Genomic DNA, 19,949 nt, shown 5'->3' with positions numbered 1-19,949 from the left:
TGGCAAGGGCAGGAGCTCTTGAGGGAGGGTGTGTGATTATGTGCACTGTCAGTACAACATTACTAAATACTGTGTCTGCATTTTTAATTCTACAGCACACTAATAAACACTCACTCATCTTCCTTACAAATATTCCGTTCTCTTAAAAATATTTTTATTTGAATTTATAATATATTTACCTCTTTTAAAGAAATCTGCTATTGTCACATTAGCACACTGCAATAACGTCATGGAGGTAGACTTAAATTTCTATATTAGTTTTATATATTCTACTGTGTATGAGTATGTATATTTACAAGAATATTCCACAAACTCTGCTTCATATCCAACATGTTAGTATCTCCCTGTGGGTGGAAACAGGGTCCATAGGTCATAAATAGAAATAATGTCTCTCAACCTCTTATCTTCTTGTCTTTACTCTCACCTCTTATTCCCTCTCTCCCCTCCTCATCTCTCCACGTGGCCATGGCTGGCCTCTACTTTTCTACCCCCCTTCTCTCTCTCCCTGTCCCTGTCCCTCTGTCTCTCTCTCCTCTCTCTCTCTCTCTTTCTCTCTCTCTCTCTCTCTCTCTCTCTCTCTCTCTCTCTTCTATAATAAAACACATTAAGACAAAAAAAGATAAAAAAGAAAAAGAAAATAATGACAATTACAATCAGAATGTTTGGTAGCATTTATTCACTCAGGCACAAAACAGGAACTTGCATTTTTCATTATTCTTTTATCATCTGTGGTGGATGGCAGCTGATGCAGAATTCTGGGGATTTGAGAGAACACACTTGGTATCCTAGATGTTCCACTCTGCTTTTATGTGGCTGTGATAAAACTCTGACATAAAGCAACTTGTAGGAGGAAAGAGTTTATTTGGCTCATGGGTTACGTCCATCATTGAGGAACGTCAAGGCAGGGAACTCGAGACAGGAACCTAGAGGCAGAAAACAAAGCAGAGTTCGTAAGGATGCTGCTGTTGGCTTGTTCTCTACGGTATGATCTGCTTGCTTTCTTAAACAAACACAGATTGCATGCCCAGGGATGATGATATCCCTCATCAAACATTGTGCCCTCCTACATAAATCATTAATCAACTAAATGCCTCCAGATCCATGCCCATGAACCAATCTCATGGAGGCTTTCCCTCAGTGAATATTCCATCTTCCTAGATGATTCCAGTTGTTTAATTTTGACAAAAATTAGCCAGCACTCTAGACAGGACAAAGGTATCTTCTGTCACCCTATGCAATAGGCTGAGAACAAGATCCATTTAATGTGCATAAATATGACTACCTGTCTGCTGGCCAACACCCTTAGGACACACATACGAACTTGTACTGAATGCCATATCTTTATTATCTTTTTTTTTTTTGGCTTGGAGCAAAACAAACATACTATCTTACAATGAACAGAAAGACATGCACTGAAGTGAAGTAGTTAAAGTTCAACATAAGCTACTTTATGCACTATGCTTCCAGAAAAAAATTTGATGTGTGCATAAGGAATAAATAAAATAAAAATATCCAATCATCTATCAAATAATTTTGTAATTTTTTTCAAATTAAGTTTCCAACACACAAAATCTGGACTGCACATTTGGTGTACAGCCTATCTTTATTTTTATTGATTTAAGTTTTATTGCATTATGATGAGAAAAGATACATGATTTCAATTTATCTGAATTTGTTAACATTTAAAAACATATTTTAAGTAAATAGAATTAAATCACATTCTTGTTTCCCTTTGTACCCCAAATCCTCCCTGAGTCCCCCCTTAAATACCTACAATACTTTTTTGTCATATTTTTTAAAATTTATAAAATGTCATAACAATAAAAACAAATATTATAAAACTTGTTTGATATAAAACAACATTCAATTTAACAGTCTTATGTAGATGCTTGTCTACAGCAATACTGAAAATACATACGTTTTTTTAATGTAAGTATTAAATAACTCCAAACATATCAACTGTACATTTTAAAATAATATATCACTACTAGTAATTTTTTTAAATGTACATAGATAAAGTATTTTTGTTTGTTTGTTTTGTATTTAGTAGAGCTTAAAATCTTGGCTCGTACTGTGGTACAAGCCCAAAATAAGAACAACATTTAGACATTGGATTTCATTGTAATAAGGCTGTACTTCAATGACCCTCACATCACTAAAGGATTTTATCTCCATCATTAGCTAAGCTGAGAGTTGAAAGTTCTGCTGCTCCAAGGAATGAATTGTAGGCACAATTTTTGGATACAGACTTCCTGCTATGGTCAAAGCTAATTGACTTGAGTGAGTGTCTTTATTCTCAGCCCACAGAGAACAGATTACATTCATTTATGAAATAGTGTGTGTATTAAGATGGTCTATCCATAAAGTCATTCACCAACTGTTTCAATGAACAATGGTTCTGCTTGGAGGGTGGCACAGACATTAGGTGTGGATAAGAATCTGGTTCATTGACTGTGATAATTTTGAAAAGCATTCATCTCAGAGAAAGAGTAACTTATGAAGTCCTCTTCTTTAAAACTTGATACAATAGTTACAAACGTCAAGCAAAGCATTCAGTCTCTTTGTTGTTCTCTTACAAGCCACTTCCCAAGTTAATCGTCTATGTTTCTTTTGGGTACATAAATACTTTTGAAATATGTAAGCTGTTCTGAAAACTATAGTATAGTGTAAAAACATGAAATAAACAATACTACTAATAGAGAGGCTGAGGTAGGAGAGACACGATTTCAAGACCATTATGTTGTACACAGCAAGGCACTGTCACATACAAACAAGCTGAAAGTTAGTGATGCTTGCACCTATGACTCCTGATTTCTTTCCTAGGTTTTCTATCTCCAGGGTTGTCTCTCTGATTCCTTTACTGTTTCTATTTCCATTTTTAGATTCTGAATAGTTTTGTTCATGGATTGTACAATATTGGACCTATTTCTCCAATTACCAAATTAGAGAAATCATTGGATGACAGTCAACAAATTTCTAATTCCTCATATTTTTGGATTTCAATTGATTAGGATATTTTGGTAATATTAATTTTCATATTAAGATATTAAGAAAAAGTAATGTTACTTCCTGTTGTTTTGTTGTAAGAGGTGGAATTACATTTGTGTGGATTTGTTGAAAGATTACTTTCTTGCTTCTTCTAGGGTATAGTTTGGCTCCTTATGTTGGTGTTTTCCATCTATTATCCTATGTACCGCTGGATTTGTGGAAAGATATTGTGTCAATTTTGCTTTGTCATGGAATATCTTGTTTTCTCCATCTATGGTAATTGAGTTTTGCTGGGTATTGTAGCCTGGGCTGGCATTTGTGTACTTGTAGGGTCTGTATGACATCTGCCCAGGATCTTCTACATTTCATAGTCTCTGGTGAGAATTCTGATAGGCCTGCCTTTATATGTTACTTGACCTTTTTCCTTTACTGCTTTTAAAATTCTCTCTTTCTTTAGTGCATTTGGTGTTTTGATTATGATGTAATGGGAGGAATTTCTTTTCCGGTCCAGTCTATTTGGAGTTCTGTAGGCTTCCTGTATGTTCATGGGCTTCTCTTTCTTTAGGTTAGGGAAGTTTTCTTCTATAATTTTGTTGAAGATATTTACTGGCCCATTACATTGGGAATCTTCACTCTCTTCTATACCTATTATTCTTAGGTTTGGTCTTCTCATTGTGTCCTGGATTTCTCAGATGTTTTGGGTTAGGAGCTTTTTGCTTTTTGCAATTTCTTTCACTGTTGTGTCAATGTTTTCTATGGTATCTTCTGCCCCTTAGATTCTCTCTTCTATCTTTTGTATTCTGTTGGTGATGCTTGCATCTATGACTCCTAATTTCTTTCCTAGGTTTTCTATCTCTAGGGTGGTCTCTCTTTCTGATTTCTTTACTGTTTCTATTTCCATTTTTAGATTCTGGATAGTTTTGTTCATTTCCTTCACCTGTTTGATTGTGTTTTCCTGTAGTTCTTTAAGGGATTTTTGTGTATCCTCTTTAAGGGCTTCTAGCTGTTTATCTGTGTTCTCCTGTATTTCTTTGAGGGAGTTATTTATGTCTTTCTTAAAGTCCTGTATCATCATCATGAGAAGTGATTTTAGATATGAATCATGCTTTTCCAGTGTGATGGTGTGTCCAGGACTTGCTATGGTGGGAGAATTGAGTTCTGATGATGCCAAGTAATCTTGGTTTGTGTTGTTTATTTTCTTAAGCTTGCCCCCTGTCATCTGGATATCTCTAGTTCTACCTGCCCCTGTTAAATATGCCTAGAGCCTATCCTCCCTGTGATCCTGGTTGTGTCAGAACTCCTCAGAGTCAAGCTGTCTCTGTAATCCTGTGATTCTGTGATCCTGGGCTTGTTAGAGCACCTGGGAGTGGAGCTTCTTCTGGGTGTTATGAGACTGGCTGAGGAGTTTGCGCCCAAGGTCTGCTCAGGGCACCGGCCCAGACAGACAGGAAGCAACTAGAACCACTGGGCTGGCGGAGTTCCTGTGTACCTGCATCCTGCAGGTCCCAGATGACCCCAGTTTCGGGACAGATGTGTCCTCCTCACCTCCAATCCTCTGATCCTGGGCATATCAGAGTGCCTGGGAGGGGAGCCACCTCTGGATGCTGTGGGACTGGCTGCAAAATTTGGGCCCAAGGTCTGCTTAGGGCACTGGCCCAGACAGACTGGTGATTATTTTCTTTTTGATCACAAAACAAAAGATCATGTGGACTATTATTTAGTATTGATGGTCAAAGGTGTTTCAAATTTGATTTATTTCCCTTAAATACACAAAAGTAGACAGTATATATGCACATATGTGAATATTTTCATATTATTTATTGACATTATTAGGGGATTACAGTTATTTTCTTCCATATCTTAAAACAGTTTCAAAACATTTTAAAAACCAGATTCCAGTGAGGAAAAGTTCAAGCTTGAGAAGCTGTTTTGAGACCCATAGTACCTATGACAAAAGCTGTAGCTCACACATGGACTCCCAGAGCTTGGAGAGGCGAGCTCCGGAGCATCCTGGAAGCTTGTTGCATGAGCATGGTGAAGCCCAGGTTCCTGGAAAGACGCTACCTCAAAACAACAAGGTAGAAATTGAGAGAATTACAAGATACCCAACATCAACCTCTGGGAGAGATGGGTACCAATACATTAATTTATTAAGTCGATTTAGAATTTATCCAAGGTCCTTAGGCCCTTCTCGCTTTCTTCTTCCCCCACACTTTATCTGGGATTCTTTCTGGAGGTTTTGCTTGTTTGTTTGTTTATTTGTTTGCTTTTGTCCGTTCACTTTGCTTTACTCTTTGTCTTTCTGAAACATGGCCTCACTTTGTAGCTGAGGCTGGTTTTCAACTCACAGCCCTCCTGGTCCCTCCCCTTAAGTGCAGGCACTACCATAGCCCATGCCATCTATCTTTCTCTTTTTCTTTTTCTTTTTTCCCTCTTCTTTACTTCACACTCTTTGTATTAAGTTTGTGGTTGGAATTTGAAATAAACACACACACACCACACATACACATATATACACATATAAATATATATTCAGGGTTTGATTCATTTTTGCTACAATAATCATTTCCAATACCTAAAATAACTTTTAAATAACAATAATTCCATAAAGAGAATTTTGGGTTGATGGGACGTCACCAAAAAGGTCTTGATAATTACTTCAATTATCATGAATTAATCAATACAATGTATTCTGTTCAGTATTGTGTCCTGTGTGACCTGCTAATGCATATGAGGTCCACCACACAAGATACCCACCCTGCTTTTTTTACTTTTGAGAACTCAGATGTGGTGAGCCTGATATGTGTCTATGGTTAGATTGCATTCATGCAGGGAAGCAAGCCACACCTCTTTCTCAGCACCATCAGAATACATCCTTGTTTTCTATCTAATCCCTGTGGCCTCTGAAGGTACTAGGAAAACTCAGGAGCTAGGGAACTAAAGGAGACTGAAGAGTGGCCCTGTTTGTTATCACTTAACAAGAGTAAGTAATTTTAAGATAATTGTACATTAAACTCTTGTTATTTTCATAATTTCAAAAAGAACACACTACTACAGATGGATCCCCTGTGCTGGTTACATATACATATGTTTTCTTGTTCTCACCTGTTGACTACATCAGGATACCAGTACATTTTTACCTAAATTCCCACACAGAAAGAATTTATTCTTTCTGCAATGATCTTCCACTTGTAAATAGCAGCAAAGTGCATTGAGATGTATGTTTAAGGCATTGCTTCTCTGTTCACATGAAGCCAGTTCTCTGTCTCACTAGAGTCAAACACATGGCACACTCTTGCCTTTCTTTGTCATGCATGCCCTTGCATGATGTTGGTTTTGTGAGGCCCTACCCCAAGCTCCATTGGTCCTGCATTTATTCCCATCATAAAGGTTGTTCTACTACTCACTACATTGTCTGCACATACTTAACTCATTGGCCAATGGTTTCTTGACTGCTTCAACTTTTTGCTTCAAATCTATTTTGCTTTCTTCCCTCTTGCCTGTTCATATGCAGTCCCTACATGTATATTCAAATCTGCATTCAAATCTGATTTATCTACATTACAGCTTAAAAGATTTTTGTGCTTCCCAAACTCAGGGTACTGTGTAAGTCACTGAAGCATGGTAGTTCAACCTTTGCCATTCATTGTTGTTCATTTCCTGATTTGATAGAAACAAATAGCTAATTTGCAATGTTTCCAAAGCTTCTGTCTACACCTACCAAGTAAGATGTCATTTATACCCTTTTCATCTCTCTGTAGTTTTCCCTCTAAAAAGGCAGGGCAAAGAGGCTGAGTAAGGTCAGCTGCTTAACTAATTGAACTGGCCTCAAGTTTACTTTGTTAAAATTCAAGCTTTTTCGGATACAGTTTTTTTTTATATAAACAACCAAAGCCATAGGTGTAGTCCTGGTAGATATAAAAACATGCAGATTTCTATTAAATAGCTTCAAAAATTAGTAGAAAAGTTGACAAACATTGTGTGTGTGTGTGTGTGTGTGTGTGTGTGTGTGTGTGTGTGTGTGTATTTCATGAGTGGCTTTGTTTTTTTTTTATTTTATTTTACCTATTCACTTTTATATTGTGCATCATCCTGCTCATAGCCCACCTCCCAGTCACCACCTCCCACAATTCTTTCCCCATTCCACTCCCCTCCTCCTTTGAGCAAGTGGGGGACCCTGGCACTTCAATTCTCTGTGAGGCTAGGTGCTTCCTCTCCCACTGAGGCCAGACCAAGCAGCCCAGGTAGAAGAACATATCCCACTTAAAGGCAACAGCTTAGGAATGGTTTCCCATTCTAGATGTTCAGGACCCACATGAAGGTCACACTGCATATATGGGTAGCTTTTTTTAATAGCTTTGTATAGGATGTTTGTGTGATAGCAAGTACCTGGGATGCTTCCTGACATCCATATTGTTTCTAAGTCTGAACTGTTTTTCTAGATCTTATGACCATATACCAGAGAAAGTTTCTTGAATTGTCTTTATCTTCCTTCCTTTTCTGGGTAATCGATAAAACATTTTACTTTTATTCCCTCAATCTACCAATCATGAACAATTTGGCTTGGTTTGTCCCCATGCTTCAGTTGTCTATTGAGAAACCATTTTTCAGTAAAAGACTATTGCTTCATAAGTGGTATTATAATAGTCTTTTTTCTTTTACGCATCTGGCTTTCTCTCCTTGATCACGTGCATTATGTTAGGAACTAGGCCCTATAATATCTATCACAGGCTAGTGAGCTAATATACCCAGTAATGTTTACTGTGAGTAGCTAAGAAAGAAAGGCATCTCAAAACAAAACAAAACAAAACACAAGAAAGAAAGGCAGATTTTGGTTCCCTCATGGTCAGAAGTCCTGGCATAGAGCTTCCTCCCTCCTCTCTTTATTTCAGATGAGCTGTGAGATGTTTCAAGGGCAGAAGGCTACATCTGGCTGAATGCATTGCATTCATAGAGCAATATTCTTTCAAACAGATTGAACTGCCTTTAAATAATGCCTGTGGGTGCTAGACAGAATTTTCTAGATCCACAAGTCAATTGACTCTTTAGATTTCCTGTTTTCTTCAAGTCCTATACCACATTTTTAATGCTGGAATCTGCTCCCCCTCTCAAAAAAAAAAAAAAAGAAAAAAGGAAAAAGAAAAAGAAACCAAAGTACAAAAGATCAGAAATTAAAGAAAATTCCATTTTCTTATTGCTCCACAATCACTGTCTCTTAGGCTCTGCTGAAACCTGCCAGCAATAAACTTCTGTAGCTTTCTAACTGCTAGCTAGACCCATTTCCAAATATGAAAAAGACCAGGGAAGCTTGTCTTCTTTTAAGGTCTCAGCTTCCCCAGTCATGAAAATGTCCTTCTCCTTATTGTAGTACATTTGTGCTTTGCCCTGTTCCACATCCAGCAATCTATTTCATAGTCAAGCTACACTACGAGGAATAATAGTGTGAGCATATTTATGGGAAAGTATGGTGTTTTCTTTCTTTTCCTCCCACAGGAGGATATGTAGAATAGAACTGTGGTCATTACTTATTTTTATTCCTCCTGCTTATATCCAAAGAGTTTCCAAGCTGGCTTAGTTGAGACATGCATGTTCTCACAAGGTTGCTGCTCAATCTTTCTGTGTCCCAGTCAATTCTTTCTTTATCCTAGGCACCCCTGCATTGACACTGACACATTGACGTTCTCCTTGTGAGAATTAGCCTATCACATTCATTTACATCCACTTAATTGCTGCTGCTATTGTTTAGTCCGTTAACCTCCAGCTAGGGTGCAATTCACATGAACACTGGGGGAGCACAGCCATTCGATTAGTTCTGCAAAGTAGATTAAAATCTTATGCCTAATTGGAGACTGTCCATACCACTGCCTGTTTTCCAACTCTGTGTTGAACATGCAGCGCATCTTCAAACAAGGGTTCTCAGAATATGGCAGCCCTGACTGAAGTGGATAGTGGTTGGTGAGTATGTTCTATGCGGCACACTGTGCTAGGAACAATGCTGACAATTACCACCAGCCTGGCTTCTGCCAGTGCCTTCCAATGGGTTTTCTGATTAGCAGCTTGCCTGATTCATCCTTGTAAGAAGTACATATGCATTGGAGAACCCCAACCCCTTAATGTAATATTATTATATTATTACTTTGCCAAATTTATAGGAACTTCACTTTAGAGTGCAGTCACTCAGTAAAATCATTATGAAAGAGTTGTATAGTTTGGAGAAGGGGAAAAAGAATCAGGAATATGAGTATGACCTAAAAATGAACACCACTTGACTCAATGCACAGGCCACGTTGGGTAAAACTAATTTATACTGAGCTTAGGTGTGGTATGACAGCAAGCCTGCTTTGGTAACTAAGTCCTAAAGTCAGAAATGAAGTCTTAACATTTTCTTGGCAACATGTCTCTGCTTCCGTTCTGCTACACTGAGGTGCTTTAAGATGTATGTTTGGTTTTTGTTTATTTCTTTGTTGATTTGGAGATAGTTTTTTTCTGTGTAACTCTGGTTGTCCTGGAACCTGTTCTGTTAGCCAGGCTAGCCTCAAATTCAGAGATCTACCTGCCTCTGCCTTCTGAATGCTGGGACTATTTAAGATGTTACATTATGCTTTATCTAAAAGAAATGGGCTAAGGCCCCTATGCAAGAATTCAAGATATGAATGTAGATCAGATTTCCTCATTTAATTTAAATGCTTGTCTCAGCTTCCATTCAATCAATCTCTCTGGCACATTTTCTAATGTCCTAGAATCTGTCTAACTGATAACACTCAACTAATACTTCAGATTTTATGGTTTAGCATTCTTATGATGCTATTCTGGCTAATTTGCTGGTGTGTGTGTATATGTGTATATGTGTAGGGGGTTACAAATATGACTGTCTCACATAATCAGTGCCTAAGTTGACCTTTGGAACCAATCCGAGATGCAATCTAATAGCAAACTACATGCTGTATATCAATCACATCACATCAATCACATCAGTTAATTGTCTCAGCAGAAAGCATGTTTTACATCACTTTAAAGATTGACTGAGGCTCAGAAGGGTTCAGTGACTCATATGGGGTAACATGGTCATATGCAACAAACCATTGAATTGAATTCTAAATGCCTGCAAGACTGTTGCATTCCTAAGTCCTCCCAATGAAGAGAGAAATCATAAGCTGCATCTTCAAGGAGGCTTCACAAGATGGAAAAGAAGGGAGTTAGTGTTTCTCAGTGCATCAGTTGGTGGCAGTGAGTGTCACAGCAGCAGCAGCAGGAACATTGATGGAGAAGACAAAGACATTCATGTAGAAGTTGATAAGAATACAAGAAGCCCCAGAGAGACTTGGGGACGTGTAAAGCAACTGGAGAATTCATATCTGCTTGGGAATAGGGCAAGGGATACACTGAGACTGACTTGAGATCCAACAAAACCATATTGCCGAGTCTCCTCTTAACATATCGAACAAGGAGAATATCAAATTTCCCTTGGATTTTTCTGCAATGGCTGAAGAAATTGAAATTACACACAAGGCTACAGGTAGAGACAGATATGGAACAAAGTCTGGCTAATTTATCAATGTTTCAACCTCCCCTCCTTGCCTTGCCTTCCCAGTTTACACAAAAGAGGGGGAACAAGAGCTGGAAGGAAGAAACACCTGGGAAACAAAGACACAAAATAACAATTATCCTGGACTCAGGAAGAGCCCCATGGGAAGAACACGAGTAGAAGTTTCATTTTATGCTGAAACATTTTCATTAGGATTAGAGGCAGAAAACTGTTTCCTAAAATAGACTCTATGTTTATAACTTTATTAGTATATGATAATGAGGCAGAAAACTGTTTCCTAAAATAGACTCTATGTTTATAACTTTATTAGTATATTATAATGACTATAGATGCATGGGCTTCATTTCAGAGTCCTTGGGCTTCGTGGAAGTGGCTGCCACAGGAAAGCAGAGGCACAAGAAGAAAATGAGACACCAGCCCCTATCATACCCCTTGTCCCATGACTGAACATCAGGGGGCCCTCACATATGAACATTTACAGCATCTTCTTATCTCCATAGCCTGGTGCCTCAAGGCTCAGGGCACAGATGACATTGGTAAGGATTATGCAAAAAGCTCAGGCCTCCGGGAGAGAAACTCACATTCAGGGGCCATATGTCTTATTTACAGTTCTCATTCCTGTGACGAAGTACCTGAGGCAGACAACCAAAAAAAGGAGGAATTTATTTTGACTCATGGTTTCAGAGGGTTTTCTCCATGCCTGTTCATCCATGTTTGGGCAGAACACCATGGAAAGGGAGTATGCTGTTGCAGAGAAATCTATTCACCTCATGGCAACAGGAATTGAGGATTGTGTTTACCTTTAAAGACCAGTCCATAGTGACGTATTTTTCTACCTTCTAAAGTTTCTAGTGCCTCTGAAAACAGTTCCACCAGCTAGGGAAAGGCTATTTAATACATGAACCTACAGATGCTGGTTCATATTCAAATCCTAACACTCTGAACATGGGTCTGGAACTACACAGGCAGGGGATCTGCGGTCTTCATATAGGTAGGGGATCAGGATTCAGTTGAAAATGTCTACTCCTTCTTTGGACACTTGACTCTTTAAGAATGAGTAATTGTGGCCAGAGAGGTAAAATTTATAGTCCACCAAAGCATAGTTCTCAGGGCAGGAACATTTTTTTTTTTTTTTGTCCTGTGTCTTAAGACAGTACTATATAAAATCCTAAGTCAACATACCCTGTTTAGGCACCATACTTCTATCTTGGTGATGCAATAGTCACCCAACATTTCTGGTGGCCACTTTCATAACAGAACACATAGCAATCTAACCAGGGCCCAGTCAGGTTTGTAATGTACAGCGAGATCTTTAACATTGGGAGCGTATACGTTAACTGTCTTTATTTTCAAACAGCTAAATGTCTTTGAAACTCTCATGCAGTTCACAGTGTCTATACATAAAAACACATGCATGAAGACTCAAATTGCCAGAAAAACAAAGGAATAGTTTTGAAACTCAATAAACTTTTCTAATGCAAAATATGCACACATACACAGACATGAGAAACAGAGACAGAGAGATAGACATAACAGAAAAGCTCTTCAATATTTTCCTAATTAAACATTTGATTCTAGAGCCGGGCGGTGGTGGCGCACGCCTTTAATCCCAGCACTTGGGAGGCAGAGGCAGGTGGATTTCTGAGTTCGAGGCCAGCCTGGTCTACAGAGTGAGTTCCAGGACAGCCAGGGCTATACAGAGAAACCCTGTCTCGAAAAACCACAAAAAAAAAAAAAAAAAAAAACATTTGATTCTAAAGAAATTCTAATGCAAGACTCTGTTCTCTGCCTTGGTCTACCTGTAGATATAGAGGTAATTAAGCCAGTTGCTGCAGGGCACTTTTATGTGGGCTCTGGCTCTAGATTTCACACACAGTGGCTTACCTTCAGCCCTACGGAAGAGAACAGCTTTTTCTGAGAGCATCATCTCTAATAATCAAAGTTAATGTTTTCTCCCAGTGCCTTACACACAGCTTCTGTGTGGTATAAAGGTTCGAGAATGTCAATTCTCTAATGACAGGACTAGAAAACAGAAATGAAACCCAGAGTTTATTACGAAAACGTGAGAAAGCACATTCATTACCAGCCTAGGCAATGGCACACCAGCTATTCTCCATGCCCCCTTTAACCAAGATTTTAACACAATTTCTCATTCAGCTGCTCCTAAAACTGCATGAATATTGATCAATACCACAGTGGTTTATGGGGAATTTGTAATATTCCATACCTTGAGCTCAGTACAGTTCATGAACTCCACTCTTGCTGTAGGACCATCTGGTGAAACTTGTACTCCAGTGTCCCACTGCAGTTAACTTCATAAGGATGAAAACATGATAGTCAGAGAAGTTAAGTAGCATGTCTAAATTCACATTGCTAAACTATAGAATCTGCATCAAAGCCAAATGCCAGAGGCCTTCACTGCAGGGCTTGATTGCATGTGTGACACATATTTCTAAAAAATACAAAGAGGAGGCAAATATGCTTTTGCCATTTAATAATGGTATAACCAAGGATGAATAAAAAGAATGAGACAGTATCAATATGTAGTAATGGGTACCATATTAAACATTCTATCTGAAACAAGTAAAAAGAAAAGTAGCATATGATAATACACATATACATACATGTACATGCAATTATGTATTAATAATTAATGAATATATATTAATCATTTTGTTATATCTACAGCTGAGGACATAGTTCATGGCATTGATATTAGGCAACAGGACAGAATAACTGAATGAAATATAGCAGACATATAGCTCTGAGACTGTTTCATATTATTCTCTTGCCAATGTGCTTGGACTACAGGCTAGGGTGTAAGCCACTCTACTCTTAAGTATTTTCTAAAGAAAAAAGAAAATGTATGTATATCAATTCAAAAACTTAACCATACATGCATAACAACAGTGGCACTTGTTGATAGTCCCAAACTCGAACCAATTCTATTACATAAATAAAATATAGCATGTCCAAATGTTGATTAGTACTCAGTAATAGAAATGATCTGTACAACAAGTAGATAAATCACAGATAACTTCCCTAGAAGAAAAACCTAAACAACAAAAGAGAGGACAAACTGTATGGTCAATTTATGTAAAATTCTTAAAGGTGCAAATGAACCTGAAATTAGAAGGTGGAGTAACAGTAGCCTGGGTACAAGAATGAAGGACAGCACAGGGATGTTAGAAAATTTTGAGGGTGGTTATCCATTCATGGTTAACAATGGCTCATTGCCTTACCTATAATGATGGCTTTGGAGGTACCCACTTATGTCAGAACTTGTCAAACTATAGACTTTAAATATGTTCAATTCATATTATGTCAGTTCTGATGAAATTAGGCTTTTTTTTTTAATTTTAAAGCAGGATGCTTTAATCAATATCACAAAAGTGTCTGTATTTTTTGTTTTATAACCATAGTGTATAAAATGTATAAGAATAGGAATATAAACTGGGTAATGGTGGCACTTGCCTTTTATTCCAGCACTCAGGAGGCCAGCCTGGTCTACAAAGTGAGTTCCAAGGCATCCAGGGCTACACACAGGGAAACCCTGTCTTGAAACAAAACAAAACAAAAGTATAGAAAAGTAATTTCTCATATTCAATTATGATTTCTAATGCCCCAAATTGGTTATCACAACTCTTCCTTATGAATAACAGATTGCCCCAAATGTAGCAGCATAACGTGGTCTTATGCTGTGTCGTGGTGTCTGTATCAGCACTTAGGCTACAGTGCTTTATGTCAGTCAGGTTCTGGATACACTGTGGCTCCTCTATCACTTGCCTCTATGTGCTGTCAGGGTAGAGGATAGCCAGACTTCTGATGAATCATTTCTAGGTTCCCAGTGGAGGTCCAGGAGAAAGCTGGGTCCTAAAAGCTCACATTCACTTTATTATTTCTCTTTGAAACTTGTATAAAGATTTTCCCAATTTTAAGGTGAAAGAATGTGAACCCATACATCAGCGGATCATCCTCAACACATCTGTTAACAATGGAAGAGAAGCACATGAACAGAAACATATAGTGACAGTCTATTTATTTGTTTGTTTATCTTAAATCTTGGCTCTCCTGGAATTTACCAGGCTGGCCTAGAACTCACAGGGATCCTCCTGCCTCCATCTCCCAAGTGCTAGGATTAAATGTGTGCTCTACCACGTCCAGCTGATGTAGCCAAATTTAAATTTTTAAACTGTCACACAGTGCGTCATCTAACTGAATAAATGAGCATCAACTGTTTGGACTTTGCTGTTTCATGGGTATTTATCCTACAGAGAGCTCATCTTTTCTTACAATATGGGTCCAAGGAAGAACACATTATTATACGTGGTAATGAGTATATAATTTAATAAGATAAATACAGGAGAAAATATGAATAAGGGCCACACATGATCTCTGAAGTTACATTTGTGTGTGTAGGGTGTGTGAATGAGTGTATCTCTGGGCACACAGAAAGGCCACAGGAGGATTTGGAGTGTCCTTCCCTGTCACTCCCAGCCTTATTCGATTAAGACAGGGTCTCTTACATTATCTGCAGCTAGGCTGGAATCAAGCAAGCCCCAGAGATCCTCTTGTCTCTACACTGCACAGTACTGGGGTCATAGATGCTCGTGGCTATTCCTAGCTTTTTATATGGGTTCTGGGCCTGCAAGCTCAGGTCATGTGTCAAGCAAAGGTTTTTTTTTTTAACCTTCTGAGCCATCTCTCTAGTCCCTCAATTCTATTTCAACATGAAATTTTAGAACCAGGAGTAAACTCAGAGATTCTTTAAATAATTTATTAAGGGTAATAGGCCTGTTTATCACATCTCTAAAAGTTCACATGAGATTACAGATACTTGCTCTGGTAATCTATGTGGAGGAGATTTTAGAAGTCAGTTCAGTGGGAATAATTTCATTGGCAAAATATTTTGTGATGTAAAATGAAAAGTGTGTCTGCATACATGTTAAACCTACAACATTGTCTTCATATTATTTATGAAGCACTATCTCTGTCTATTATTTTTATGCACTGGTAGATTTTGGCACTTCTGTGATTTCCTTTGGTATGTGATTTGCTATGTCTACTAATCCTGAAGAAATAAATCCACAGTAAATAAACAAATTGACATTTGTCCAGCAAGAATACATACACTGAATGCTTAGTACATTTGTATTACAAAAACAGGAAAGATGAGAAATTCATTCCTTACCAAACCTTCTAATTAGCTTTCTCTCCCTCCCTACTCCTCCCCCTGCTGCTCTCCCTCTCTCATACACATACTCACACATGCATACACACACACACACACACACACACACACACACACACACACACACGTGTGTGTGTGTGCGCGCGCGCGCGCGCCTGTGAATGTCTTGATAATAAATGTGCCAAAAGAAGTTAAGTCCAGCCTTCAGAACTAGGAACACTTCCATCAAAAATAGGCTGCTAATCATGAAGTAAGGAGAAGAAAAGCCATTTGCTTTTTCAGTGCCTCTGTCTCTGTCTCTGCCATGTCCTACCAGGCCTGCCTGAGCATCCGCAGAGTTCAGTGGTAATTAAAGCAACAGTGTTGTGAGAAAAGTGTGAATTACTTTTACAGGGAACCTTGGATGTTGCTCCTGACTGACAAAGCACAGCGGGGTGCCTCTGCTGGGTATTAAAGAGTGACAGTAGTCCCCCACAGAAGGTGGCTTCCCAGCACAATGCAAAATTGTGACTTTTCACAAGTTGGTATCTCTGCCACTATCTAAGTTATCAGCTCAAATTTTAGATTTGTATTTTTTTGTTTTGGCATGTCTATGAGCAAGACTATGTCACATTTAAGAAATGTGTTCTGGTTGCTGAAATTATGCAAAGCTAAGCTGTATGTTCTGTCTTTCTTTTCCCTGCATTTTTTTTTTTACTCCATTATGGAATTATTTCAACCTTGAAGGTTATTGAAAATAGTAAAGAAAAAACAAGGAAGGGGTCACATGCTTAACCTCATAGTAAGGTATTCTGATGTTAGATGTCAAGGACATTTCTGCTATTTTCATTTAAAAAAATTAATTTTGTGTGAACACACACATGTGGCATGGAACATGTATGAAAGCCAAAGAATAACCAGTAAGGGTTGTATTTCTCCTTCCACTATGTGGGTCTTAGGGCTTAAAATCAGGTCACCAAGCTTAGCAGAAAGTGCTTTTACCCCAGGAGGCATCTCATCCACCCTTTTCTATTATTTCCTTTTTGGGAAGTGATGACACTCTGTTGACAATGCCTAAAGCTTTGTGCTCTCAGGATAGAAGCATCCACATAGATGGCCTCCACCCAACCAATTCAGCAAATGGTCAGAAACATCAAATGTTGCTCTATGTGGCTGAGGCTCTTGTTGAGCCCGCTCCCACACAGATGTGACACGTTGTTGATTCTGTTCCTTATCTAACAAGGGGAGGAGAAAACGTCATTAGCCAAATCTAATCAACTACCTTCTGCAGAAGCAAGAGAGTAAAATAGCTAAATGGACTATTAATCACTTTTCCTTTCATAAGCTAGCAACACTGAGAATTCCTGAGTCAGCTTCACAGAGCACGTGTGGAAGTCTATGGAAAGGTATCCTGTATGTGAGCCTGAAATGGTAGTGAGTTAGATGGTAGAAATGAAGTAACAGACTGATAATGCGCATGACTACTTTATTGCTTAATACATTGGCCCTTAGTAAATGAACAAAAAGTGACCCCTATCCAGTGTGAACAGAGGAGTAGTGTGTGAATCTATGGGCTTGGCAAAAAAAAGAAACCAAAGTCATGTGATGCTGCTGTAGGTAACAGTGGTAGCTGTAAGGTTGGATAACAGAGTTACCATGTCCACACTTATGAAATGTGCAACTTCAATTTCTCCAGGAACAAAATGTTATAAAACATATTCTCATATTCTTTTGAAGATTGGGCAAATTTAAAATGTAAAGGACTTTTTAGACAAATGGCTTACATTTAGGATGTAGTTAACAAGCCCGCCTTGTCATTGTTGCCACCAAACTAGGAGTATGACAAAGCATGTGACTCACAGCATTTTCTTTATTGTTAGATATTCTGAGTATCTAACAATGAGCGGCAGGGGAGTGTTTTTAAGTAGAAGGTTATGAAATGGCATTTTGGAGATGAGGCTACAAAATGCGAGACAATGGATGGTTTCAATAGACAACAATCATATGAACACAACAATAGGGTGCTCTAAATGACACTCTTTCACCTACTAGTACAAAGTTTAATTAGTATGTAAACAGCGTACTCGTTTACAATTGACGTAATGCCACCTCTTCTCAGGCCAAGCTGTCAGGGCCCATGAAACTGTAAAATTCCTGACACTAAACATTTGTTGTAAACTGATCCTTCCAAAAGTAACTTAACAAAAACTGAAAAGGCAAGAAAGGTGGAAATTACTTAAAAATAATATCAAAAGGCTACTTCTCAAGTCTGTCAGAGAAAAGGACCCAAACTACTTTGGGGGAGAGATTCACTGTATTTTATTAGGCTGAGGGAACATTCTGTACAGGGGGGGAGCATCATGAACCACCAACCCAAGAATGATGGAAAGCAAAACGGGTAAGGGAAAAAATGCCCTCAATTGACACAGCTATTTTCATCCCATCAAATCAGCCATCTGCTCTTGACACAGTTTATTATCATTAGGAAGACTTTCTGAATTCAGACATGGTGATGAGGAAAGATAAAGAATTAACAGATAAATAACCAATTTGGAAAATTCAGGCTGAAACCCTTTTCCTCAATTTCTACTCCGTCCTTCCTCTCTGCCCCAATTATCTCAAGCAAGGCTTCAATGATATGAGTGGGCATCTTTATTGTGTTGGTTTTCTCTCCCTCACATAAGCACAACAAACTACACACACTCGGCTTGTACCGAATGATACAAAGATGATCGATAGGAACAAAAAGGAAATAAATTTCTAATGTTGAAAATGACTGCATGAACTAAGACTGACAGGGGAACACAGGGAAAGGTCAGAGAATTAAATATGAAGTCTAAAGACACCGATGCTTTCCTTCTAGGATTCATTCATGCATTTACCTCGGGACAGGAATGTTTAGAGAAGAGATCCTCTGAAATCACCATGGAGTCCCTCCAACAGCCCTGTGTGGGATAACAGAGAGAGACAAAGTAAACACTGAAAACTAATAATAAAGGGAAAATATTGAAGTCATATGATTGCCACCAAATTCATAAAGTGAAGCTGGAAATTCACAAAAGTTAAGCTCATAAGTTCTAGAAAAAAACAATTAAAATAAAAGTCTGGACAAATATCAACAGACCCACTTAAAAATATCCAAGCTGGTTATTTTATCTACTTAATGTCAAAAAAGTTTGATTCTTTCTGAAATAGTTCAAAGATTTAATGATGGTAGATTTATAATACTCTAGCACATAGATTTTGAATCAAGCTTGAGATAATACTTTTTAACTACAAACATAAAATGCTAAGAACAGTAGCCCTTAAAGTTAAGCCCTGAAGATTTCTGCTCCAAAGTCTTTTATCCTAACACTCAGAGAAGCCAGATGAGGTCGGTCACACCTGTATTCCCCACTCTGGAGAAGCTAAGGCCAGAAGACTACCATGAAATATAGAATGAGATGCTAAACAAATAAATAAATAAGCTAATATCCAGAACATTTTGTGTGGGTGTATCCTTTCTTTCATTGCATTTTAACGATCTTTTATTTTGATGGTTATTAATTGCTAAGGATACTTTTTTAACTCCTCATTTTACAACATTGGTGCTGTATCATTTTGCAGGTGACATGTCCCATTCTCACTTTCATCTCTCCTTTGCCTCTTTCCTCCTTAGTACATTGTTTGTTTCCTTTGTTGGTACAGCAAAGCAAAATACCTTCATGGTCACTCTACCACAACACAGATCACCTTAACAAATGTATGTTAAGAAGGTTCTGTGTTAGACCCTGGTGTGCACAGTGAGCCTTCCACATGTGGTCCTTGACTTTCTGGATAAGAAAAGAAAACAAACAAACAAAGAAACACAAAACAAAACAAAAAACAAAGAAACAAACAAAAAACCCTAAAGAACCTTAGGCCAAATCCAGCTTCACATCTGTATTTAGATATCTGTAATTAGCTTTTGTTAGAATACAGACCTCAAATATATTTGCATATTGTGTATAACTTAGACAGTAATGAAGAAAGTTAAGTAGCTTAAAATATTTGCTTCCTGGCTCCTTATAGAGAATGCTAATGGACTCCAGGTTCATCTCCAACTGTTTCAATTTTCTCTTCTTGGCTTAAGAAATGTGCTATTGATTTCTTGTAGTCTCAGTGATTCAGTCCACAAAAATGGACACTGTTTGAACTTTGACCAGTTTCTAATCTGCCTGTTTGTCTTAGTCTCTCTATTTCTCTCTCTCTCTCTCTCTCTCTCTC

The 19,949-nt window shown here is 38.2% G+C and overlaps 2 long non-coding RNA genes across 3 annotated transcripts in view; both read right to left on the bottom strand.

The window, feature by feature from the left end:
• Nucleotides 1-647: 647 nt before the first annotated feature.
• LOC116069204 lies at nt 648-12,896 on the bottom strand. The gene is made up of 2 exons (XR_004109907.1): nt 12,762-12,896; nt 648-923 (listed from the first exon to the last, which is right to left on the bottom strand). It is a non-coding gene; the product is annotated as an uncharacterized LOC116069204 (long non-coding RNA).
• Nucleotides 12,897-14,048: 1,152 nt separating this feature from the next.
• Nucleotides 14,049-19,949, bottom strand: part of LOC116069203 — a 6,571-nt gene continuing 670 nt past the window's right edge. Inside the window, exons 2-3 of one of the 2 annotated variants that reach the window (XR_004109906.1) lie at nt 18,587-18,649; nt 14,049-14,091 (exon numbers count right to left, since the gene is read on the bottom strand). This is a non-coding gene — a long non-coding RNA (uncharacterized LOC116069203). Of the gene's footprint in view, nt 14,092-14,247; nt 14,520-18,586; nt 18,650-19,949 lie in introns of those variants that run through there. The other variant, XR_004109905.1, reaches the window with a different exon arrangement.

This window comes from Mastomys coucha, unplaced genomic scaffold, assembly GCF_008632895.1.
Source record: "Mastomys coucha isolate ucsf_1 unplaced genomic scaffold, UCSF_Mcou_1 pScaffold22, whole genome shotgun sequence".
Classification (NCBI taxonomy): Eukaryota; Metazoa; Chordata; class Mammalia; order Rodentia; family Muridae; genus Mastomys; species Mastomys coucha.
This window is presented reverse-complemented; position numbering and strand designations above follow the sequence as displayed.